Source organism: Piliocolobus tephrosceles, chromosome 9 (genome assembly GCF_002776525.5).
Source record: "Piliocolobus tephrosceles isolate RC106 chromosome 9, ASM277652v3, whole genome shotgun sequence".
NCBI classification, from domain to species: domain Eukaryota; kingdom Metazoa; phylum Chordata; class Mammalia; order Primates; family Cercopithecidae; genus Piliocolobus; species Piliocolobus tephrosceles.
The window spans coordinates 15,333,771-15,343,067 of record NC_045442.1 but is presented as its reverse complement, the minus strand read 5'-3'; the positions used below and the strand labels follow the sequence as shown (position 1 = coordinate 15,343,067).

Below are 9,297 nucleotides of genomic sequence, written 5' to 3'. Positions count from 1 at the left end.
CACCTGCTCTGCCAGCTTGCACAGCAGTTGTGAGGATCAAATGCAGAGGCAGCAATAAGAGGGCAGCACCACCTGTACCACTGAGACAATCCAGGTATACAAGGTACAGTGAGGTCTGGCCCAGGGGCTGACCTCAGACTGTGCTTTTCACTCTGTGTCTTACTGCATCATTTCTGGAAGGTTATTTCAGAAGGTGGTAATTATAGAGAGTAAATCAGGGCTAAAGCAGGATGAGAACTTGCTTGGATATTCTGTTGAGGAAAGAGAGGTGGAAGGAGCAAAGGGCTCAGCACCCAAAACTCTGGGAATCACTCAACTTTAGGGAAAGAAAGCAAACAGCACTCTTAAAATGAGTTAAGTGGAAGACATAGGGGCAAAGGAGGTAGGCATCCTGTCCTAGAACCTCTGGTTGGAGTGGGTTGAAGAGAGACCTGATAAGACTAGTGATTTTGCTGTCATCTTAAGATAGTATCTAAGTAGAAAACTAGTCTGTAAAAACAGATACCAGAAACCAGTTGTGCCTGTCACTGGGTGGTGGGACCATTGGTGGGAATGTGTGACTTTTATTCTTTTTGTTTATCTGTATTTTCTACTATGAGAATTCCACAATGAGAATGTATTATTTCCGTAATGAAAATGCTATTTCTGCAAAAAGTAAAAAAGTATAGATTTTAAATTACATATTATATGTTTAAAAAAACTGGATTTTTTTTTTTTTTTTTTTTTTTTTTTTTTTTTTTTTTTTTTTTTTTTAGTTACTGGGCACTTTATTTTATAGGTAACTTCTATAAAGATGGAAGCTGCTTCTGGTTCATCAGCCATCGTTGATGATAACCAGTCCTACAATTCTCATTAGGTGGTTCTGTTACCCCACTATTTCCTTGGGGTCTGTTGTGCTAAGGACAGGATTGGTTGGGTAAAGAGGTGTGGCACAAATAACCCTCAGGAATACAGGCCACAGAGCTAATGAAGGGCCCCAAGGAAAGAAAAACCTGCCCATCAGCGATGAATTCTCTCCCCTCATGCCACAGACCTGAGGGCACGTGACCCAGGAATGTGCATCCAAAGATAATACTACCTTCAGAGAACTCTACTTATAGGTAAGTAACTCTCCTTTATAGGAGGTATCTTTGTGTGGCAGACTGTTTATGCGAGCAATTTGAATTGAACTTTAAATGAAAAAGGCATATCTCTGTAAGTGGTAATAATTTTAGTCATCTCACTGTGGCTAGGGGTTGTGGAATTCATTAGCACAGATTAACATATAAAGTGGGTGAGATATCTAATAGCAAACGGAGAGGTTTAGGGGCCTTAATTCATCACTGAATGAACAGCGTGTACAGTATTAGGGACTATGAAATTTTTAATTTACACAAAGTGTCCAAGAATATAGGGAATAAATTTAAACCCAAAACAGATAATGGAGCTATGCCCTACCTGGCTGGCAAGTTGAATTGTTTTTACACTGAGTGAAGAAAGCTAATTATCCCAAGCACAAGGAGACTGCTAAAAATAATAAGATTATAGGGAATAATTTGCTGATATAATTACAACAAAATTGGGTACACACAATCGTCAGATACATGTATTGCTTGACCTGGGTGAGAAAGTGAAATAAATCCTTCTTCTATAGCCTTCGTAAATTTGTTTTTATCATCTCCAAGTGGTGTTTGCACAGGCAGCACAATTTGCATGTGTAATGTGGCTGTACAAATTGACAACAAGTAAATTATTCAAGGAAATAGGCTGGTCGCGGGTCTGAACTATCTCGCAAAGCCTATTCATTTTGAAGAATCACTGAGACGTGAAGCTCATACATCAACCGTTTTCTGACAATCCTCAGACTTATTGTCTCCTAAAATGTCATTATGGCTATTATTTATGAAGCTAATTCATTTATTAATATATATTTAACTCTGACTTGTCATGCACCTTAGCAGACATTCTGTGCACTGCATATTTTTGAATAGATGAAAGGCTTTTGCATGCTTTAATGATTACTGTAAGCTGCTATAGATTTATAGAATGCAGCTTTATTATCTACTTGCATTAATACCTTTTTATAAGTTTTTTTCTTAAGGCCATCAAATATAAATGGCAAATGACATATTCAAAAGATTGTGTGGAATAAGATTTTCTGAGAGTTTGTTGAATTTTAGAACAAAGTGGGTTATCTGTCAGTTAAGGCCTAATTCACCTAAAAAGATGGGTATATACCAATTATGTTGAATTTTCCTGCAAAATATAGGCTTTGGTTTTTCAAGAAAAAGTAAAAGATTCATGATTCACTGAGCTCTTTCCTTGTGAGAAGAAAGACAACTCTTTTATGTGGTGAAGTTGGACAACAGTTCCCGAGGAAGCTGAATTCTAGCTGTTTATTGTTATTGGGTCTTGTACTATGCCCTTTATGTTGTCATTAATCAATAAATATGTGAGGAACAAATGATTAGCTAGATGAATGATCTCTAGGTTTTCTGATAATGCCATGAGTAAAATCAGTAGAATCAAACATCTACCTAGAATACTATTTTATATAGTTTTGTTTTCTGCTTTAGCACTTCTAATCTCTCGAGAACATTCCGTAACTCCCACTATGATTTAAAAATAAGCCATATGTGTATGTAATCAAAATACACAGCACATGTTATTTTTACAGTCTGCATAATAATATATCAATACTAGACATGTATTGCTACTTCTTGTTGTCACTGGATATATTCTGCTCACTAAATGTGACCTTGACTACTGTGTGTGTGTGAGTGTGTGTGTGAATGTGAGTGTGTGAGTGTGTATGTGTCTGTGTGTGTGTTTATGTGTTGGGAGGCAGTGAGAAGAAACTGAAGAATAAAAAGGAAGGACGATACAGTTGCCTCAGCTGTTCTGCTGTGAGTATGTTTCGTGCTAACCATTCAAATATTCACCATATTTCTAACTTAACGTTTCTGCATTTTTGTAGATGCAAATGTAAAGCTCTTAAAGTACCAACCAAGCAGAAGGGCAGCACAGGCAAACCTAACACTTCTGCCATTAAACTGTGGATCTGAAATTGTGATAAACCAGATGCTTCATTTTAAAGATAAAAATTGTACAAAGATGAAAAAATATACCCGAATATTATGTTGATTAGTTTTAATAAGGTCATGAAATCACCAAAACTTTGAGATAATTAAGATGTGTTGCTAAAATGTTGCTTAATCTATGAAGATAGAAAGTAGAATTAGCTGGGTGTGGTGGTGTGCACCCGTAGTCCCAGCTACTAGTGAGGCTGAGGCAGGAGGATAGCTTGAACTCAGGAGGCAGAGGTTGCAGTGAGCTGAGATCATGTCACTGCTCTCCAGCCTGGGCAACAGAGTGAGACCCTGTCTCAAAAAAAATGTAGGTTAGTGGTTGCTTAGGGCTGGTGGGAAGTAACTGCTAATGGGTGTGGGAGTTCTTTTGGGGGTGACAAAAATGTTTTAAAATTAGACGGTTTGATGATTACACAACCCTGTGAATAGACTAAAAACCACTGAATTGTGCTGAATTGTGCTCGTTAAATGTGTGAACTATAATGGTATGCCAATTATATCTCAATATGGCTGTTTAAAAAGTACTGCTTGATCTATGCCAAAATTAGTTTGCTATATATAACCAATGCCATATACTATGAGTAGTAGCATAAGAAATAATTTAAGAAACTAGCTTATGAATGAAACCAAATTTAAGTGTAAGATAAATGATCTATCCACAAAAGCATAGGAAGGAGGCCTGCTTTCCAGAAACTCAAACTTCAACAAGAATGGTATTCATGTTACATGATCTAATAAGAGAGACAAAATTCTTATGTCTCAAACACTGATATAAGCTACCAAATGTAGTCAGGCAAAATCTTAAGTAAATGTACAGGAAGATACAATTTTCCTTTAGCATTATTGAATAAGAACAACAAAGCATCAAGAATCTATTTTTAAAAGTAATTTTCTTACATTAAATTGTCTCTCAAAATGTCATATTAGATATGGAAAGCAAACCACACACATACATACGAAATGTCTTTCTGACTGCATCACCCTGGCAGGGAAGGCTGATGACATTTTTATTAGTAATGTTAATCACATGCTTAAAGGGGAAAATGTCTCACTTTTTCAAGGACCGTAATATTTACCTATTTACACCTTTTAAAATTTCAATAAGTCCATCTTAGAACCCTTAACCCCCTTCAAAAAAACAAGTAACCTTCAAAAAAACAAGTAAAACGAAAATTAATAAATGTTCCTTAGTGTGCTATGAACCATTAATTGTACAGACTGAACAGCTTTAGCCTAATAAGAAACATGCCTTCAGCAGAAATGTGAAAGTCACCTGATGCTTATGATTTAACGATAAAAATGTGTAGTCAATTTGCAACGAAGTTAAGACCTACAACCCTGAAATATTTTAACTACAAATTCTTGCAGATACCTGAGGAACTTTGAAAGGTGAACAACCTGAAGTAATGAAATGTTCTCAGCATGAATTAAGTAATTCATCTCTAAAGTGGTCTGAAGATAGAGGCAATAGAATTTCCAGTAATAACAAATGGTCAGAGATGGATTTGGCCTGACACTCCAAGAAAGTACAGATGTTGCATTAATCTGGCAACAAAATAATTGTATCAGTAATTTTTTAGAGAAGAGATATTATAATATTAGAAATAAAGACATGTTAATAGCATCATTAATCATAAACCTCATATAAATTTTTAAAATCAGCTCTAGGTTTAGCTATAAAAGTCCTAAGTATAATTCATTCATTCAAATAAATAAATACTTATGTAATTCTTACTGTGAATGAAGGCTGGAGTAGACAATCTGGTGCTAAAGTGGGCAGATTCCAGGGGATATAAAGATGAATTAAACACAGTCTTGTCTTTGAGGAACTTAAAATGAGAGGAGTGTGTGGTTTTTGCCAAAATTTCACCATTCTTGTTTGAGTCATTTCCATTGAGCAGCGTTTTACTTTTATGATCAGAACGAAGAGTGTTGATTTTATTTTTTAAGAGATTTAAGTGCCATTGAGTGAGATACAAAGTTTTATAGGTGTTCAGAAGAGAGATCCCTGTCAAGGAAAATTTGAGTGTGTGAGCTGGGCAAGGAAAGAAGACCATCTTAATGACAGATTGAATCAGGGAAGGCAATCCAGGTGGAAGGTATCATATCAGCTAAAGCTGGAACGTGAAATTAATGGAAAGCAATGCAGTATGGCTGCAGGGTAGGGTACCTACAGAGCAGAAAAAGCTAGCATGTAATATTGAGGCTCAATCATAGGAGGCCTACACTATCACACTCAAGAATGCAGATTTGGTTTGCCAGGCCATGTATGTAAGGTACTTAGCAAACAGTGCCGTGTGCATCACCGAGCCATTATCATTAGTGTTCAATGTTTCATAAGAAGATGGAGCAGAGAAAAGGCTATAGATCTCCTGGGCAGCCAGTTTAGTGTCCTTCCGTCTATCCCATAGGTAGGCTCCAGATGAGTGTGCCCCAGCAGGTAGGTCTGTACTGGGGTGTGACTCACTTTCAGATTGTCCCTGACTCACCATCTCCCCCAGCACTTATATCCCTCAGTGTCATGCAGTGACACTCTGAAATTTCCTTCAGTGCAAAGACTATGTCCTCTTCTATATCTTTGTTCCCATGGCCTTAGCACATACTAGGTGTTCAAGAAATTCTCGTTGAACCAACTGCACATTAGGTATGAATACTCCCAGACAAATAAATACATTAATACTCTGGCCAATGTGTCAGAACAGATGGCCTATTCATTTAGTAATTGAGTTTGTCATCACTGGACATACTAATGATAGCTAGTTTCTGGATCTGCCAGGTTCCCAAATGAGGCATTGTCCAGAGAGGCCCTTGCTTGCAGTCCTCTGGATATAGACATCGTCTCAGTTCTCCTCCTTTACCCCTAAACTACCACACCTACCTCTATAGGGATATTGTGGGTGAAATAAGGGTTTTCACATGCCTTGCATTGTGCCTGATGGCCTGATGCATACTAAAATTCAGTAAGCACGCTTGTTCCCCTAAGCAGAATATCTGACTTCTCCAGCCATTGGCTATGACATGGTAGACCACTTAGTGTACTGCTTTGGAGACAAAAGAAGTAAGAGAAGTCTCTTTTACAATTTTCATCTGAATGTCTCCTTTAGACAGACGGAGCCACCTTATGGACGTTGACATACTCTATCCTTTTCTACGATGGTACACAACTCCTTGTGGCTGAGCTCAGTTCTTGAAAATCCGGAATTATAAAGTTCAGAGCTGCAGCATAGGTCAAGTTCCTCTTCCCACCAAGATCTAAGTTCACAGTGAAGAATTAAAGGAGGGATTGAGGCCCAGAGTGGTCCAGTGACTTGCCTCTGATAAGCACCATTATGAAGTGGGAGAGAAGAAGAATGTTCAGTTTTAATCAGAGTCTTTGCCATCACGGAGACAGTGAAGCCGAGTGGTTAAGAGCAGGGGCAGCCAAACTGACACACATACAAAATCCCAGCCCCCTATCTATTTTTACAAATAAAGTTTTATCAGAACAGGGTCATGCCCATTAATTTATGCATCGTATTTGGCTGTGTTTGCACTACAGCAGCAGCAGCAGAGATGAGTGGGTGCAACAGAGATCAAAAGTCCAACAAGGCCTGAAATATTTGCTATCTGGCCTTTTGCAAAAAATGTGCGCTGACCTTCTGTTAAGAATAATGGCTTTGTTAAGCAGAATTGAGTTTAAATCCTACGTCCAACTTGGGTGAGTTAACCTCTTTACACCTCAGTTTCTTCATCTGTAAAGTGGGAGTTATAAAAGCATCTACTTTGAGGAATTATCATGAGGATTAAATACCCCAAAGTACCTAGCACAATGCTTGGACCATAGTAAACTTATTGAATGTGAGCAATGACAATGATGATGGTGTACATATATGTAAAATCATCACACTGAGGACACTATACCTCAAAAAGGCTTTAACATTGTGTTTTAAATGTACCTGGGATTTGTTTTAATCAAGGATGCTGAGATATGCAGACACAAGAATAACTATCATGAAGGAGGAAGTTATATTCACGGGTCCCTAGAAACAGGAGGCAGGGTACACCACAAAGGCCATGTGGAAGAAGCACCAAATCAGGCAGAAGGCAGAGGGAGTGAGGGGGAAGCCTGGGCAGGAACCTTTATTGAAGTTTCTGCGAGAAAGACAAGCAGGGTAGGCAGTTAGGATGGGCTAGTTTGGACAATTTCCACAGGTTCTGAGGTACAGGAACCACCCCAAGTCTCCCGATACCTGGCCCTAGGGTAAGTGGGGCAGGGGGATAGTGTCCCTGAGAGGAGGAACTTGATAAAGGAGGTTGAGGGTAGGGGCTCTGGACTGGTTGGTTTGTATATGACAGGTTCACTCCTGGGAGGTGTTTACTATCTCTAGGTGTTGACTACCTCTGGAAGGGGCAGTCTCTCCATGATCAGCAAGACCCCAAAATGTCAAAGCATCAGAAAATAAGAAAATAATTAACACAAAATGGCTTGTTGAAGGCCTATAATAGATACACCCATACATACGTATACACATGTAATACATGAAAAAGATATTAATGCTAGTAGAATGTATTAATTGCTAGTAAATTAATGTATTAATGAATTTAATACATTAAATGTATTAATGCTAGTAAAATACATACACATACACACATACACATATATATTACATATAACATATATGAAAAATACAAGTATTAAGGCAAGTAGAATACATACATACACACACACACACACACAAATAATCTGTGCCCCCCCAAAAAATACTTTCTCAGTTTCTAGGAACAATAGTACCAGACTGATGAAACTACCTGATTGTATGATCCTTGCACTACAAGTAAACTAGAGGTCACATGGCGAGTGGAGAGTAGGTTGGATTTAGGAATACATGAACTGTGGTTTTTCCTTTGCCCTCTATTCCTTTAGGATTCCTCTTTAGCTCCTTCTATTTTTTTTCCCCCATCCAGTGGTGAAATTGAGTCACTGCAGCAGCTGAGGCAAAAAGCTTTTCCTTCAGGATTCATGGCCTATTTCTCAGTTCTGGGAAAACAACTCTAATGAATCAACAAAGTAAAGAGAGATAAAGGTGTTGGGAAAGACTGATTTCAAACAATCAAAACTGCTTTGGGGATGAGGATGAAGTTGGGGACATTACTGCCTTGTATACCACATACTATAATATTTATTATGTCTATCGTTTATTGTGTGTGTCCTTCTTTAGAATTTTAACTCCCCAAGGGCAAAGATCCCTGAGTTTTTTGTTTATCAACGTATCCAAAAGGCCTAAAACAGTCTTGTACCTTATAAACACTCTGCAAATATTTGCTGAATTGAATAAATGGCTGCCGATCTATAAACTATGCTGCTTTCAAATAAAACTAAGACAAGGACATTGATAGCATATCCTCATCCCCTCTCTGGCCCCTTGGATTTGATTTGAGCCTCTGTGCTTAGAATGATGAAGTCTGTTGGGGCTGTTTTCAGGAGAGGCCGTGAGACTCTGGGCACCAGAAGAGCTGCCCTGGGACATAGAGAGGAAAAAGTAATCAATAATGGAGGAAAAAAAAAAAAAAAAAAAACATGGGAAACAAACTCAAACTAGAAATGAAATAAGCTATGGCTTCTGTAATCCTGCTGCATATAACAACTATGGATTTTGGACAAAATACAAAAAGCAGCTATCCAGAGGCACTAAAGAGCAGCCAAGCAGGCAGACAATGGAGGGGAATCTGCATTTGGAAGAAGGAGATGACAGTGGGAAAGTTCCCATTATCACAGCTCTTTGCTGGAACGCCGGTCCCAATCCATGCCAAATAAAGGCTACTAAAACATGAATAGAAAATCTGTAGTCTTACTGGCATGAAGAGCCAGGAGACAGGGTTCATGGTGATTATAGTAACCAGAAAGTGAGGAGGGGGTAATCTTGGAAAAATGAGAGCCAAAGAGGGGGAAGTAACGTGTTCTATGTATAAACTCTGCACAAGTCATTGGCTGACTCCTGAACCATGTGTGCAAATAACCCAGCTAAGGCTAGAAGAACCTATCAGAGATTTCTGTTGCTGCACACTGGAGACAGTTTAGAGTTTGAAATAGTTAAATTAGCTGCCTGCTTAAAACAAATCAGCACTCTTCAGAGGAATACAACAGAATCCAGAGGCTCTGCAATATATCATTCACAGTGTTCTGGATAATATCTAAAATGCTAGGCATATGAAGAAAAAAAGAAAATGTAAGCCAAAAACAATCAATGCA

The 9,297-nt window shown here is 38.3% G+C and overlaps 1 long non-coding RNA gene across 1 annotated transcript; it reads left to right on the top strand.

Moving 5' to 3' along the window:
- Window positions 1-331: 331 nt before the first annotated feature.
- On the top strand, window positions 332-2,455 carry LOC111550709. The gene is made up of 3 exons (XR_002734160.1): window positions 332-382; window positions 779-1,100; window positions 2,249-2,455. It is a non-coding gene; the product is annotated as an uncharacterized LOC111550709 (long non-coding RNA).
- Window positions 2,456-9,297: the final 6,842 nt, after the last annotated feature.